Raw genomic sequence first — 16,512 nt, 5'->3', positions numbered from 1 at the left:
ATATCTTTTACTCGACCAGCTTCTGTTGGTGAGAGAGACAAGCTTTGGTTGGTGTCTCTCTCACCAAAAGAAGTTGGTCCGGTAAAAGATATTACCACACCCACCTTGTCTCTGATATCCTGTGACCAACATAGCTACAACTACACTGTACGCAAGTTTGCATGACATTTTATAGACCATAATGAGCCAGAATCTAACTCTTTATACTGAACTGTATTTAACTATTTACTCTACTTAATGTCTTTTTTTTAACTCTTTTATCAACTGTCAATTATTTTCCTAGCCTCACTAGTCTCCTGACTTCAAGTTTCCTGACAGCTAGGCAACATAGAAGTTCCATTAACACAATTTCAGGGACAGTCTTTTGTTCTGTATGTTTACAGTGCCTCACACATACAGTCCTGGTCCCTGACAGTGGCTCCTATGTGCTACTGCAATACAAATAAATAATAGTGCAAAGATTATGCAAGGAGCCATAGCACGCCTAGCTATATGGAGTAGCAATGCAAAAATGGGAGAAAATCGAACTTATCAAACCCTTTATCACAAAAAGGAACTTAACCCTAAATAAAGCACAAATCAACCCTTTCCTTTTCATATAATCATGCCAAAAATGTAAGTCTGATACATGTTTTGTGCACAATAAATTCAGGATGAAAGGCCACATTCTGAAATCTGAGGTAGCATTATTTTATTGCAATTCAGTTATTCTGGAATTACAGCGCTATAACCGAAATCTGAATCTGGTTATGGTTTCCTAGGGCTTGGCTACACTTGAGAGTTACAGCGCTGGTAGTGGCTTTACAGCACTGTAACTTACTCCCTGTCCACACTGGCAAGGCACATACAGCGCTGTATCTCCCTGGCTACAGCGCTGGCTGTACTCCACCTCGACAAGAGGAATAAAGAGAACAGCGCTGTTCTTGCAGCACCAGGGTGCCAGAGTAAACAGTGATTAATCTTACTATGCTGTAACTGACCTCCAGAACCTTCCCATAATGCTTTTTAAGTAAAGATAACACTCTTTGTTTTTTTGTGATGCCTCTCTTTGTTTTGTTGTGAACTCGGGGCTCCCGGAGCTGCTTATCTAAAAAACAAACACAGCTACTGTTTGCTCGAGCAGAGGCAGGCAGGGGGATGAATGTCCACAGCTAGTGTTTGCTTGAGGAGAATTGCATTTAGTGAACGAGAGAGGGGTGGGGGAAGGGGTTGAAACTTTTAAAATAATTGAAGGTTGATACCGTGTATCTTCAAGTCCTTAGAACTTGCAAGGCAGGGAGCTGACACAGTGTCAGCTCCAAAAATCCACTCTCTGTCTCCCCCACGCTCCCTGTCACACTCCACCCTGCCCCACTCTTTTGAAAAGCACGTTGCAGCCACTTGAACGCTGGGATAGCTGCCCATAATGCACCACTCCCAACACCGCTGCAAATGCTGCAAATGTGGCCACACTGCAGCGCTGGTAGCTGTCAATGTGGCCACACTGCAGCACTTTCCCTACACAGCTGTACGAAGACAGCTTTAAATCCCAGTGCTGTACAGCTGCAAGTGTAGCCAAACCCCTAGTGAGGTTGCCCTGTTGCATCAACTAAAACCCATAGCTAAGAATGTAAATGAATGATTAGGTAAAAAATGATTAGATTTATATGGACAAATGCTCACTTGAACGAGTAAATATGGCGGGAGGACAGGGATTTTTTGCAGATTTTTGTGGGCTTGTACGCACATTGAAAAAAAAAATGGCCTTGAAAGTTTGAATGCAATTCTATGATGCCAGGATATATAAATTTTTAATAGAGCACAACAATATAATTACTGTACATATACCACACCACCATACTGCAAACAGTCAGTGTTTTCTGATCTTTGCATACAGAATTTTGCAACTTCAAAACTGCAGAAACCGTCACCAGTTAGTCTGTACAACACCCTTTGAGATAGCTTAGTATTTTTTATCCCCATTTTTTCAGAGAGTGTGTGTGAGGGGTGAAGTGACTTGGCCAGGCAACACAGCAAGAGGAGCAGAGTGAGGATTAAAACTCAGGAGCTCTTGAGTCTTAATCCCATATACAATCCAGTACTTGTTCTTGCAGAGGAGTATGTTGCACTGCATGCATAAATATGGGTTTGCAACATTTCAGGTACTGTGAGACTTCTATTAGTCCCCAAAATAAAAGCTGCTTTTTGCTTCTTGCATGGATTTCTCTCATCAAAACTATTTTTCTCCTCAAGGACACTTCAAGTCCCTTCTCTTGATGCCTCCCAGAGAAACTTAGTTTCCCATGCACAAAAACCATGGCCCAGATCCTCCTCTACCCTAATACATTCTCTCTCTCTCTCTCTCTCTCTCTCTCTCTCTCTCTGGACCTTACTTGGGCAGTCTCCAGAGCAACCAGGCAAAACAAAGTCACATAGCACAATCTTCACAAACACACGTTTTTAAATAGAAAGAATGAAAGTCTAAGAGTTAGCAACTCACTAAAGCTCAATAGTTTATATTTTAGAATAACAAATTAATCCTTAAATGCTGTCAATAATTTAACCCTTACATGCTCTCAACTCACAAAGGTTGGTGAATACAAATGTGTGACACTTGATTGCATTTCACTTCCAAATAAATAACATTTTACCCCAGTGACTCAGTCTAACCCATTCCCTTAAATTATCAAAGCAGTTTCTGGAGATTTATCTGCATGATTCTCATTGACATTTTAGTAGGAATTATGTAGCTGAACACCTAGACACCACTTAAAAAATTTAGGAAGGTGTTTCATTTAACTGAAACTTGTGGCTTTTAACATGGTCCTTAGACCAGCAACACACTGTGAAATGCAGAAATATTTTCTTCCTTGAACACAGGCATTCAGAGAGTGGCAGCCAACTCACACTACAAGATTTTATAGGCATGTCATAGAAATTATTTCAGACTGCCGATATAACATTTTACAGAACCTTTGTTCCAGAAAGGAGGAATTGAAGCTCTTTTTATACAGGCTCTTATAGATTATTCATACAGATATTGGCCAAGATTTTCAAAAGTGACTGGGAAGTTGAGCTGCCTCAGTGTTAAGGCGGTTAACTTGACACGTTAAACAGTGTGGTGCTCAACATCACCAGTCACTTGGTACTTTGAATGAGTAAGGATTTTTGCACTGGGTCCATAAAGTAGAAGCAATCAGTATTCAAGGTGTCCAATTACAGATTTGTGAGGAATAAGGGTTTGACAGTTTGGGCACTAGCCTAGGGCTTGGGACACTTGGTCTGAAGTCTGTGTTCTGCCACAGACCTCCTGTATGAACTTGTACAAGACACTTAGGTCCAGATCCTCAAAAGGTATTTAGGTTCCTAAATGACATTGATTTCAGAGAGACCAAGTGAGTGAGGTAATATGTTTTATCAGACCAACGTCTGCTGGTGAAAGAAACAAGCATTTGAACTTACACAGTAGCCATCTACTACAGGACAGGCCTAAAAAAGAAAATAACAGAACGCCACTAGCCATCACCTACAGCCCCCAGCTAAAACCTCTCCAGCACATCATCAAAGATTTACAACCTATCCTTAAAGATGATCCCTCACTCTCACAGATCTTGGGAGACAGGCCAGTCCTCGCTTATAGACAGCCTCCCAACCTGAAGCAAATACTCACCAGCAACCGCACACCATACAACATAAACACTAACCCAGGAACCTATCCTTGCAACAAAGCCCGATGCCAGCTCTGTCCACATATCCATTCAAGTGACACCATCATAGGACCTAATCACATCAGACACGCCATCAGGGGCTCGTACACCTGCACATCTACCAACGTGATATATGCCATCATGTGCCAGCAATGCCCCTCTGCCATGTACATTGGCCAAACCGGACAGTCTCTACGCAAAAGAATAAATGGACACAAATCTGACATCAGGAATCATAACATTCAAAAACCAGTGGGAGAACACTTCAACCTCTCTAACCACTCAGTGACAGACTTGAAGGTGGCAATTTTGCAACAAAAAAACTTCAAAAACAGACTCCAAAGAGAAACTGCTGAACTCGAATTAATATGCAAATTAGATACAACTAACACTGACCTAAACAGAGACTGGGAATGGTTGGGTCATTACACTAATTGAATCTATTTCCCTATGTTAAGTTCTCCTCACACCTTCTATGGGCCATCTTAATTATCACTTCAAAAAGTTTTTTTTCCTCCTGCTGATGATAGCTCATCTCAATTGATTAGACTTTTCCTGTTGTTATGCATACTTCCACCTTTTCATGTTCTCTGTATGTATAAATATCTCCTGTCTGTGTGTTCCATTCTATGCATCCGAAGAAGTGAGCTGTAGCTCACGAAAGCTCATGCTGAAATAAATTTGTTAGTCTTTAAGGTGCCACAAGTACTCCAGTCCCCTTTTAGTATCCCACAGCCCTTGATTCCCATCTAGACATCCATGTCCAATATAGTGAAAAGTCCTTAGGTCAGTTTCATATCAGAGATGGGGGGACTGCTGATTAGTAAAAGACTTTGGAATCAATTTAAAAGGTTATAGTCCAGTTGGCAATCCAGGTGTGGAGGTTATTCAAATCCTTCCATGAGAATTACAGGGTAAAGCCAGAGTAAACCTGGAGACCTCAGTCTTGTGGCTGAGACCTTCCCTGTCAAAGTTTAAGCAGACCTAAGATAAAATGGATCAGTCCTGAACCGTTCTCTGTATATTTCTCCAGTAAACTGATAAACTTCATGACAGTCATTGTCACAGCAGGACCTTTCCTGGATGAAGATTACTCAGTGTATATTGTTGCTTTGAAGCTAATCTTCTATTTCCTATGCATACATGGGTAAACTAGCTGCATCTATTCACATAAGGCAATTAGCCATTCAAGCTATCAAGGCAGTTCATTATAGCATAGATAATTAAGATGAAGACAATGTAAATAACATTATTTGTTCCTGTAGTATCTTACATTTTTGATCTTTGAGTCAATAGAATACAGTAATGAAGCATTATAAAACAGGAACAGGATTTTAGCATCTGCAAGCTAATTAGATCCCATTGTTAAACTTCTAACAAGATACATGAAAACACAGACAAATACACTTAGCATCTACACTTGATCTCTATTACTATAAATAAATGGGTTAATGATTCCTGGTCTAGGACATCTCTTTGAAATTCACATACAAGTAGATTGTTTTGATTACATTTCAATACCTCTTGTTAAGTTTCAGGGGGTAGCGGTGTTAGTCTGTATCCAAAAAACAACAAGGAGTCCAGTGGCACCTTAAAGACTAACAGATTTATTTGGTGTCAAGAATCAGAGGGGTAGCCGTGTTAGTCTGGATCTGTAAAAGCAGCAAAGAATCCTGTGGCACCTTATAGACTAACAAACGTTTTGCAGCATGAGCTTTCGTGGGTGAATACCCACTTCTTTGGATGCAAGTAGTGGAAATTTCCAGGGGCAGGTATATATATGCAACAAGAAGCAAGCTAGAGATAACGAGGTTAGTTCAATCAGGGAGGATGAGGCCCTGTTCTAGCAGTAGAGGTGTGAAAACCAAGGGAGGAGAAACTGGTTCTGTAGTTGGCAAGCCATTCACAGTCTTTGTTTAATCCTGAGCTGATGGATCAAATTTGCAGATGAACTGAAGCTCAGCAGTTTCCTCCTTCTACTGCAAGACAAACCCAAGAAAGAAACCAACAGGACTCCACTGGCCATCACATACAGTCCCCAGCTAAAACCCCTCCAACGCATCATCAGGGATCTACAACCCATCCTGGACAATGATCCCACACTTTCACAGGCCTTGGGTGACAGGCCAATCTTTGCCCACAGACAACCTGCCAACCTGAAGCTTATTCTCACCAGTAACTGCACACCGCACCATAGTAACTCTAGCTCAGGAACCAATCCATGCAACAAACCTCGATGCCAACTCTGCCCACATATCTACACCAGCGACACCATCACTGGTTCATTCACCTGCACGTCCACCAATGTAATATACACCATCATATGCCAGCAATGTCCCTCTGCTATGTACATTGGCCAAACTGGACAGTCTCTAAGGAAAAGGATAAATGGACACAAATCAGATATTAGGAATGGCAATATATAAAAACCTGTAGGAGAACACTTCAACCTCCCTGGCCACACAATAGCAGATCTTAAGGTGGCCATCCTGCAGCAAAAAAACTTCAGGACCAGACTTCAAAGAGAAACTGCAAAACGTCTGTTAGTCTATAAGGTGCCACGGGATTCTTTGCTGCTTTTACAGATTTATTTGGGCATAAGCTTTCGTGGGTTAAAAAAACACTTCTTCCTTTGCAAATGTATTTTACCTTTCCAGCACATCATCATCAATCTACAACCTATCCTGGAAAATGATCCTCCACTCTCACAGACCTTGGGAGGCAGGCCAGTCCTCACTTATAGACAGCCCCCCTAACCTGAAGCAAATACTCACTAGCAACTACATACCACACCACAGAAACACTAACCCAGGAACCAATCCCTGTAGCAAACCTCGTTACTTAATCTGTCCCCATATCTACTCTAGTGATACCATCAGAGGACCTAACCACATCAGCCACACCGTCAAGGGCTCATTTACCTGCCCATCTACTAATGTGATATATGCCATCATGTGCCAGCAATGCCCCTCTGCCATGTACATTGGCCAACTGGACAGTGCCTATGTAAAAGAATAAATGGACACAAATAGGGACAGGGAGTGGCTGGCTCATTGTAAAAGCAGTTTTGCCTCCCCTGGAATTGACACTTCGTCATCTATTATTGGGAGTGGACTACATCCACCCTGATCGAATTGGCCCTGTCAACACTGGTTCTCCACTTGTGAGGTAACTCCCTTCTCTTCATGTGTCAGTATAATAATGCCTGCATCTGTAATTTTCACTCCATGCATCTGAAGAAGAGAGGTTTTTTTATCCATGAAAGCTTATGCCCAAATAAATCTGTTAGTCTTTAAGGTGCCACCCGACTCCTTGTTGTTCTTGTTATGTTGTTATGGGTCATACCCAAGTTGACCAGTTGGTCAATGTCACACCAAGCTTTTCACAGGTAAATAAAATGCCTGCAATGGGAGAGGAGGAGGATTTGAGCTGCAAAATTTTGAATAGGCTGACGAGAGGGAGGTAGGGATTTCTGGTTTTTACATTAAGAATTCAGGTCCTGTTTATTCTTGACGATGCTGTTGTGACTGGACAGCAAGTGTAATTATGACATCAGCAAAGAGAGACTGAAATCTGAAGAAATGAGCGGAGAAAAGATTTGTCTGAGGGGGGAGTCAGACTATTTAAACTCTTTTTAACACTTATTTAATTCCAATAGGTAATCGACACTTTGGAGAGAGGATGTCTTTGTTAGTGATTCAGAACTCCTGTCACTTCACACAAAAAGCATCTCAGACTCCTGGAATACCAGTCTTAGATATTTTTGAAACCTCTAAGTTAAAAATAGAGCAGATTTTTAAGCCCTTCTTTATACATCCCAAGAAAGCCAACCTAGGCACAACCCCAATAGTTTATAAAATTAATTTGCAGATCACCTATAAGACGTGGGTGCTCTCACTACAGTGCACAGCTTTGACCAGGCATAACTGCACAGTGCCTCCCAAGGTGTCCTGAGGCCTAACCAGTTATTTCAGAACAGCCTCATTGAGGACAGCCTTTTGAGACTCTATATAAGTGCAGGACATTTTTTATTTCTTAAACATGCCATTTCTTTTTAGACACACGACAAAAATACTAACAAAGACAACTTCCTGTCAAACAGGGCCATTTAGGCACTAGCCTAAGTTGGCATCTGTGTAGAGCCTGAGGACAAGATCAGGGAGGGATTGTGCTTAAGTGGCCATCTGTGCAGCTACACCATGCTTTAGAATTGTGCATAGTGCTTCCCTAAAGTCCTTGCTGAAGAACACATGGTGATTCAGTGGCACAATTAGGAATAGAAAGCGGGGACCAGACCATTGCTCCCATGCAACCTATGGCTGCTCCATGGTCTACCTAGCCCTATGTGACCCCTTGCACAGTCTGATGTAGATAGAACATTTTGGATGGAGGGAGCGGTATTGACTGGGATACAGCAGGTAGAACTGGACCACCATTGGTTCCAATGATCCCTGGATGATGAGAACTATTATAATCAGTTGCTTTAAGTTATGTGACGGACTGGACTGAACTGACCCTGGTCTACCATAGCATCACAGAAGTATCCAGATAGTAAACTCTCACCTTTGTCTCCTCTGTTTAGCTGCATCAGGTTCTGCAGCAGTGTCACTGAGAATCTGGTCCTGTTTTCTGATCCACTGGACCATGCTGCCTGCCAGAGGCACCAGTGCTGAATTCCTTCTCACCTTACATCTCTTGACCTTTTTATTTCTGCATATGCATCCCATTATCGTAGACTCATAGAAATGTAGGGCTCAAAAAGACTTCAAGAGGCAGGACCAAGTAAACCCAGACCATCCCTGACAGGCGTTTGCCTAACCAATTCTTCAGATCAAGAGCTGCAAACCAGTCATGTTTAGCTCTGTATCTTTTTTTCTTTCCTTGTACTGTTTTCTCTTTTTCTGCATAGGAGAAAGTGATGCTTTTTTTCAATTTGCCTATTTTGATTACATTCTGTTCCTTTCCCCGCCCCCCCAGCCGAGTCCTCCCTAGCACAGAAGCTGGACCTATGTTCAATGGTGCAGCAAAGGTGTACAAGTAGATTTTGAGTGATAAATAACTTTTGTGCTAAAATGTTATTTTGTGCTAATATGCCACCTTTGCAGTTACTACTTACTCCTCTAGGTTTTGAATGTTTATTTTTCTTTACTAGCTCCCAGAATTCACCTGCATCAGGATGGGGTTTGGGAATACACTATTTCTTGAAAGATGCCTTCTTTTATTTGTGGGATCACATCACGTATCACAAGCTTGAGTCCTCACAGAGGCCATGATGGAGGTCAAGAATGTACTTTATTTCCTCTGCCAGAGCAGTCACCCATTATTTTAGCTAATAAATTCAGCACTGGTGTTTGCACAGGCAAATTTACTCTGCAGCATCTCAGTTTCATTAGATTAATTAGCTGACATTTCATACTTAGTGATTTAGGGAATTATATATTCCAGTGGTTTTTTTAATGTTCAGAATGAAAAAGACCTAACTTCCGCACCTATTTCCCTTCAAATCTTTTTTCTGTCCTCTTTAGCAAGCTCAAGGTATGATTTTCTCTTTCTTACCTTGTTATTCCCTAATATTTTCATGTTCCCTGCTGTCTCTTTTCCTCCTTCCTTTTATGCAACCATAGAAATGAGAGGTATTTGTGTGCCCAATTTTCATAAGAAATTATATTGGTTGTACATGGTGTTATGCACATGCAAACAGCCTGTTCTTATTGGTTCCTCAGTATTCATAATGTGCTAAGTGCTTTTCAAGCAATGTAAATAGACACAAAGAGTTTACAATCGAACTATCGACATGACTCAGCAAGTCAGAATAACAAACTCTGTGAGAGGGAGATATTCAAAGGAAGCCAATGCTAAAGGGTCCTGCCAATATCCATTGTAGGGTTTGTATCATGGTCTATAGACTTTTTTCCCCCCAGCAATCCATTTAGACCTGTCATATTTCTGCCTCCCCCACGGACACTCTATAGCTTTTGTTCCATAATTCCATCTTCCTTACTGAATCTATTTCTCACATCCCTTGTCCAGTCACCCACTGCTTTACACCAATGCTACTGGCACCTTTTCCCTCCCATTTAAATCTATGCCCTCACTGAACTCTCCTCCCCCCAACAGGTGACACTCATTCACAGGATGATCTCCAGCCTGCCTTCCAACATCCACCACACACCACCCACAGTGATGAGTGGCACAAGTGAGCCCTTCAGATAACATTGGAGTTAAGTTTGTAACATGTCATTCCCATGTGTGAATAATGTGAATGAGTTTATGAATCATGGGAACTACTTACACCCAGCTAGGTGGACAAAGGAATACACATTTGATATTCACAAATTCTTGCACGGTTCTGAATATTTGGTCCCACTAATTCATCATAATTAGCCAGTGTGGTAGTTTCCCTTACAGTAATTTTTTTTTGTCCAGAATATCCATAAAGGCACAAGTGATGGTGCTTCTCACACTCTCCTTTCCCACCATCCAGTCAATGTTACTTTCCACTTTTTTTCTAAAATTCAGCCTAATTTTTCCTTACCTTAATTTCCTCCTATTACTCCTATTGATACCCTCAAGTGTAATACTATATAATTCCTCTTCATTCTTAGTGTTTACAGATAGACTGTTATCATGTCCCTCTACTTAGCTGTCTCTTACTCAAGATATGTATGTTTAGCTCCTTCAGTCTTTCCTGATAAATCAGTCATTCCAAGTCCCTGATTACTGTTGTTGCATTTCTCATACTTCCGTCCAGCTCACCAATTTCTTTCTGGTAATATGCTGCCCAGAGTTCAATATGCTACTGCAAATGAGGGTACACTAAAGCTCTCTATGCAGTCATATTTTCTATTTCTTGTCAGCTTTCTGTTGCTTTTCTCCTTCTCATTTCCCCCCTCATCTTGTTTTAGAGTGTCCGAGAAAATATCAGAAAATATTCTGTACCATGTAAGCCAGGATCAATTAATATGGAGGAATAGAGCCAGGAGGATGGAGCAAATTTCCCAGTACAGCCCAGCCAAGGTATCTGAGCTCTAACTGGAGGGCCCACTCCTTGGGTGTTGTATTATCTAATTAGTGTTTGAAGATGAAAAGTGCTGCATAAGTACTAAACATTTTTACAGGCCACCAAACAACCATCAGAGGATAACAACTTTCAAGTCACTACTAACCTCATCTGGTTTTGAACCGTCATCCTTGAAATGAAAGATTCTGTCTCCCATTTCCAATTCCCTGAGTCATCCATGTCTCCTATTCTAGATTTTTGCTATAACTTGGTTCATAGTATTATAAAGATGAAAGAACAAATTTTTCTTTCCCTTTGCACAACAGTACTAGGTTTTGCCCAGAGGTTAAACTGATCCTGTGTGGATTTCAAAATGTTTCTCATGTCTGAGTTAAAATTAAAAAAAAAATCCTGCTTCCCTTCTTTCTGTTCTTTTCTACCTTCTCTTGTTATCTTTTATATTATATAGAGAGCTCATAGCGCCACCTGTTATTAAGGTTTCCTGGCACTTGTGAATATATGACCCAGTTTTCAGTTGCTTATAATTTTCCAAAATTGAACCGTTAGGGCTAAAAATTTCCACACCAGCTGTCTGCCTCAGACAGAAGTTTTTGGAAAGTTTCAGCCAAAACAGTTCAGCCATTTCCCAGAATAAGGTTAGAGAAAAACATTGTTTTGCCCATATTATAACAATTCTTACAAACCTTTTCTCAGCAGGAAGTGAAATGGTCAAGAGCCTTCCAGGTGGGCTGCCAGAGGCTGAGCACCCTGACTCTCCCCCTCCCTGGCTCTCTGCATCTCTCGCCTACCCCCAGCCTGGTTGACTGAAGAGGCAGAGCCTGGGCACACAGCCTCTCTGCTTCCCTCTCCCAATTACAGCAGCTGGAGATCAGAGAACGAGCGTGCTCAGCCTCCCCACTTCGCTCCCAGCTCCAGCTCCCAGACATCCATGTGTCAGTGTTTCCAAAATGATTTTTTTTGAAATTTCCAGCCCATGCAACCTTTTTAAAAATTGGTTTCAGTCCAATTTGAATGAAAACCAGATTTTGAAATAGAAATCTCAAGTTTTTGCCAGCTCTAATTCAAACCTCTGAACACCAGGAAATGAAATGTTAAGGTAAAGCAAGCTTGAACCTCTGAAAACCAGAATACAAAGTTAAGGTACATGCCACTCCGGCAACACAACCTTCACTCTACCCTTTTTGAGTAATGCCTCAATACACCCATAACACACACACTAGCATTTTAGGTAAAGAACACAGAGCAGACCACATGAACAGTGCAGGACAAAGTCTAACACCTTCCCTTTGTTAAGATAAAACTCAGGTTTAATTGAGGGGTAGTGAGCAAGAGTTACTTATAACTGGCCTACACTCAAACACTCCACACAAACCATCCCAGACATGAGATATGTTACCATCCCTACACCCTCACATAGCGGATTTCTTCTGAAACTTTGCCTTCACTTACCCCTTACTAAGTTCTGGAGACTGCTGCAATTCATATCTGTGGAGTGGAACACAACACAACACAAAAAATGACTCAACTTTTTATTATCTTCAGAAATTTAGTTTCTTTTATCTTAACTCTTCGTTTCTTGGTTTTAAGGGTTGAATGTAGTTGAACTTAACATTTTGGAGGGAAACGTTTTGTGTGCCGTGACCTGTTAAAAGCAGGATCAGGTTCTTGTCAGTACTGGGATGGGAGACCAGAAACAGAGAAGGAAAAGGCTACAGTGATGTTTTGTTGATGTTTGTAAACTGGCCTGCTAAAAGGGCTGGGAAGCTGAGGGGCTGGTCCCTGTCAAATTTGCCTGTCCTGTGCCATAATTTGCTGTCTCTCAGCCTGAGGAGAGGGAGGCAGGGAGAAGCTGCTCAGCTGTTAGCGAGACATCACACCTTCACAAATGGCTTCTTTAAACACATTTAAGAGAGAGAGGAGGAGGAGGGAGGGCTGCAGAAAGCAAAGGAGCAGCAGAGAAGGAACCAAGAGAGCAGCTTAATCTCCCGTGGGAGGCCCTGAGGTAGGGTCTGTAATAAGTAGAGAGGTCCCTGGGAGAATGTCAGGGCTATAATGGGGAGGTATGACCTAGTGGTCAGAACTTGGGCGGAGTCAGGTTCATAGTTAGAAGTCACACTGAAGGTCAATGCCAGAGCCAGAATCTGAAGCCACACCAATGATCAATCCAGAGTCGAGTCAGAGGCTGCACCGAAGATCAGTGCCAGTGTCAGAGTCGGTGGCCTGGCCAAGGATTAAGATGGAATGGGAGTCAAAAATCACACCAAGGGTCAAGCTGGAGTCAGTCACTGGAATTAGGAAAAGGAAGCAGGAACCAGGAGTGGTGCAAGGAGCAGGAACCAGGTGAGGAGGCAGGAAGTAGGAACAAGAATCAAGGTGTGGCAACAGAAGCAAGGAGGGGGGAACCAGGCAAGGAGGCAAGAACTGGTTTCAGGGGTCTGGGTTGCAGCAGGCCTAGCAACTAGTTGCTCAGACAGGAGGTGGGACAAGAACAGGAAGCTTTATGCCCAGTGATGTCTAATCAGCAGTCTGCTGCTAGTCACTTGACCCAGCTGAATCAGTCGGTGTAGCTTCTGGTTGTGCTGTGTTAGATGCAGTTCCCTTTTATGTGACCTTGCAGTGTCGTGGTGCAAAGGATAAGGCTCTTATTCAGCAACCCTGTGGACCTGGGTTTGTAATCCCCGGCACCTGAAAGAGAAGCTGCAGGAGTTCCCAGGGAGGAAAGGCAGTGGGGGAAACTTGTTAGGAGGAAAAGAGCCTCCAAGGAGAAAGCCCTGGGAGCCCAGCTGAAGGAGCAAAGAACTCTGCAGGCTTGTGGGAGTAGGGGCAAAGAGAAGGGAACTCCAATGAGTAAGAGGCTGTAAGAGGAAATCCAGGGAAAGTATCTTGGGTGTGAGGGGATCTGGTCTCTGTAAATGAGCAGATAGCCTTGTAGGGCAGAGAACTGAGCCCAGAAGTGGGTGGAAGAATAGCCCAAGAAGGGCAGAAGAAGAAATGTTTATTCACCCTGTGCAGTAACTGTGGTTTTTCGAGATGTGTCCCCCTACAGGGGCTCCACTCTAGGTGTGTTAGCACCTGTTGTACCTTTGATCAGGGATTTCTCATAAAAGTGTCCATTCTGCCTGCGTTCCGCCTGCATGCTAGTGCCCTATAATGTTGTTTATATAGCACTGCATAGGTGATCTGTCCCCTGTTCCTTCTCTACCACGTTAGCTCCATAGCAGAGAACTCTGAAGGAGAGGGGAAGGAGGGAGGCTAATGGAGCACCCATCGGGATACACATCTCAAAGAACCATAGTTACTTCGCAGGGTGAGTAACCATTTCTTCTTCGAGTAGTGTCCCTATGTGTGCTCCACTCTAGGTGACTACCAAACAGTTCCCTCTAAGGCGGGCTTTGGAATTGAGTCCAGTACTGAAGAAAGTACCGCCGAGCCGAACACAGTATCAGCAGCAGAGTTGTGAGTTATAGCATAGTGTTTGGTGAACAAATGCATAGATGTCCAAATAGAGGCCTTACATATTTCAATAATGGGCACCTTCTTTAGGAATACCATAGAGGTGGAACTGGACCTAGTAGAATGAGTATGTATATTTGAAGGTGTTTGAATATTGCAAGATTTGTAGCAATAATTAATGCAGTCTGATATCTGCTTGGAAAGTTTTTGATTAGAGACTGCAGACCCTTTTGACCTACCTGCTAGTGAGACAAACAACTTGTGAGTTTTTCTAAAGGACTTTTTCCTATCCAAGTAGAAGGCCAGGGCTCTCCTGATATCAAGGGTGTACAGGATTGCCTCCTGGTTATCTGTATGCAGTTTGGGGTGGAAAACAGGCAAGTGAATGGGTTGGTTAATATGAAACTTGGAAGAAACTTTAGGTAAAATTTTGGGTGGAGTCAAAGCATGACCTTGTCCTCAAAAAATACTGTGTGAAGGGGACATGCTGTCAGGGCCCATTGTGCTGATGTGATGCTATCAGGAATGCTGTCTTCATTGATAAATGGAGCAATGAGCAGGTAGCCATTTGTTCAAATAATGGTCTTTTGAGGCATCCAAGGATCAGATTGAGGTCCCAAACAGGAGCAGGATATTAGACTGGCAGATAGAGGTTTCCAAGTCTCCTGAGGAATCTTGCCGTAGTTGGATGGGCAAAAATGGAATAACCCTCTATTGGGGTGGAAAGCTGTGATGGTTGCCATGTGGATTCTTATGGAGCTCATCAATAGTCCAGAACTTTTTAGAGTTAGGATGTAGTCCAGTATATCCGGCAGCAATGAGGTCATTGGTGGAATATGTCTAAGGTCACACCAACAGACAAATGTTATCCATTTTCGAGAGTATGCATAGGGAGTAGACTGTTTCCTGCTGTGTAATAGTACTGTTTTTACTTGCTCTGAGCAGGTTGCCTCTAATCCCTTGAACAACTGACCAACCATGCTTTGAGATGAAGCACGGTGAGATTGGGCTGAAGGATCTTCCTGCCTTTCTGGGAGAGGAGATGAGGAGCAGGGTGGAGTGTGATTGGTGAGCAAATGGCCAGCTGTATCAGATAAGGAAACCAAATTTGTCTTGGCCACATTGGAAATATGATGACTCTGTCTTTGTCTTTGTCTTTTTTTTTATTTTGAGCATAACTTTGGCTAGTACGGGAGTCGGTGGGAATGCGTACAGGAGAGTTGATGACCAATGAAGGTGAAAAGAATCCCCCAGGGATTGGCGACCCAGTCCACCTCTCGAGCAAAACTGGGTACATTTCTTGTTTAACAAGTCTATTTAAGGGGCTCCCTGTTGCTGGAATATGTGGTGTAATATGCTGGGGTCTTTTTCCCACTTGTGGTCTTGAAAGAAGTTCCTGCTGGGTTTATCTGTGGTCACATTCTCAACCCTTGGGAGATAGGCTGCTGTGATGATGATCTGGTTGCATATGCACCAATTCCAAAGCTTGACAGCCTTGACACAGAGGGAGTGGGATCTTGCTCCTCCTTGGCAATTGATGTAAATCATCATCCACCTTGTGTCATCCTCCTGTAATGATTCAACAGTCGGTTGTATCTCTGGTTTATAGGCTCATTTTATGGTTATTCTCTTATTTCATCCTTTTTTTAGGTTTCACCTCCAGTGTACATGGTTGTCATAACAGGGTTATAAAAATGACATGCGCATCATGACCTTTATGTGTTTGCCCCTAATTAGTGGTAGAAACTGGACACATGTATCTGATTGCGTCCACTTGCCCAGAGTCGTGTGAGTATCTAGATGAACTCCCCACCCTAGTCCATTGTTATGATGACCATTGGGGGAGGAGTTGTAAATGGAACTCCTGTGCGCACATTGTGATGGTCTTTCCACCAGTTGAGGGATTGTTTTACACAGGTGGGTATGGAAAGAAGCATATTTAAACTGTCTCTGTTTGGTGAATAAACAGTTTTGAGCCACACTTGACATGTGTCTGACGAAGTGGGTATTCACCCACAAAAGCATATGCTCCAATACGTCTGTTAGTCTATAAGGTGCCACGGGACTCTTTGTCACTTTTTACAGATCCAGACTAACACGGCTACCCCTCTATTACTTGAAGACAGCGCATTTGGATCCTGCACGTTCTTTAATGAAGGCGCTGGCTGCCACGTGCCCCAGCAACTGAAGACAGTTCCCGACCAGAGTTTGGGGGCTGATCTGAATTGTGTTGGCTATGTTGGAAAGGGCCACAAACCTGTGCAGAGGAAGGTAGGCTTTTGCTGTTACTGAATCAAGATGTACCCCTATGAACTTTGACCCCTGTGGAAAACATAAAGTGGATTTTTGGAT

At 42.7% G+C, this 16,512-nt stretch overlaps 1 long non-coding RNA gene across 1 annotated transcript in view; it reads left to right on the top strand.

The window, feature by feature from the left end:
- LOC120402153 overlaps positions 1-16,512 on the top strand; it is a 43,527-nt gene that overhangs the window by 24,858 nt on the left and 2,157 nt on the right. Inside the window, exon 4 of the long non-coding RNA XR_005597022.1 lies at positions 16,246-16,431. This is a non-coding gene — a long non-coding RNA (uncharacterized LOC120402153). The remainder of the gene's footprint in view (positions 1-16,245; positions 16,432-16,512) is intronic.

The sequence above is a fragment of the Mauremys reevesii genome, linkage group 3 (genome assembly GCF_016161935.1).
Source record: "Mauremys reevesii isolate NIE-2019 linkage group 3, ASM1616193v1, whole genome shotgun sequence".
Classification (NCBI taxonomy): Eukaryota; Metazoa; Chordata; order Testudines; family Geoemydidae; genus Mauremys; species Mauremys reevesii.
The sequence above is the reverse complement of the archived record's forward strand: the minus strand, read 5'-3'. Positions and strand labels throughout refer to the sequence as shown.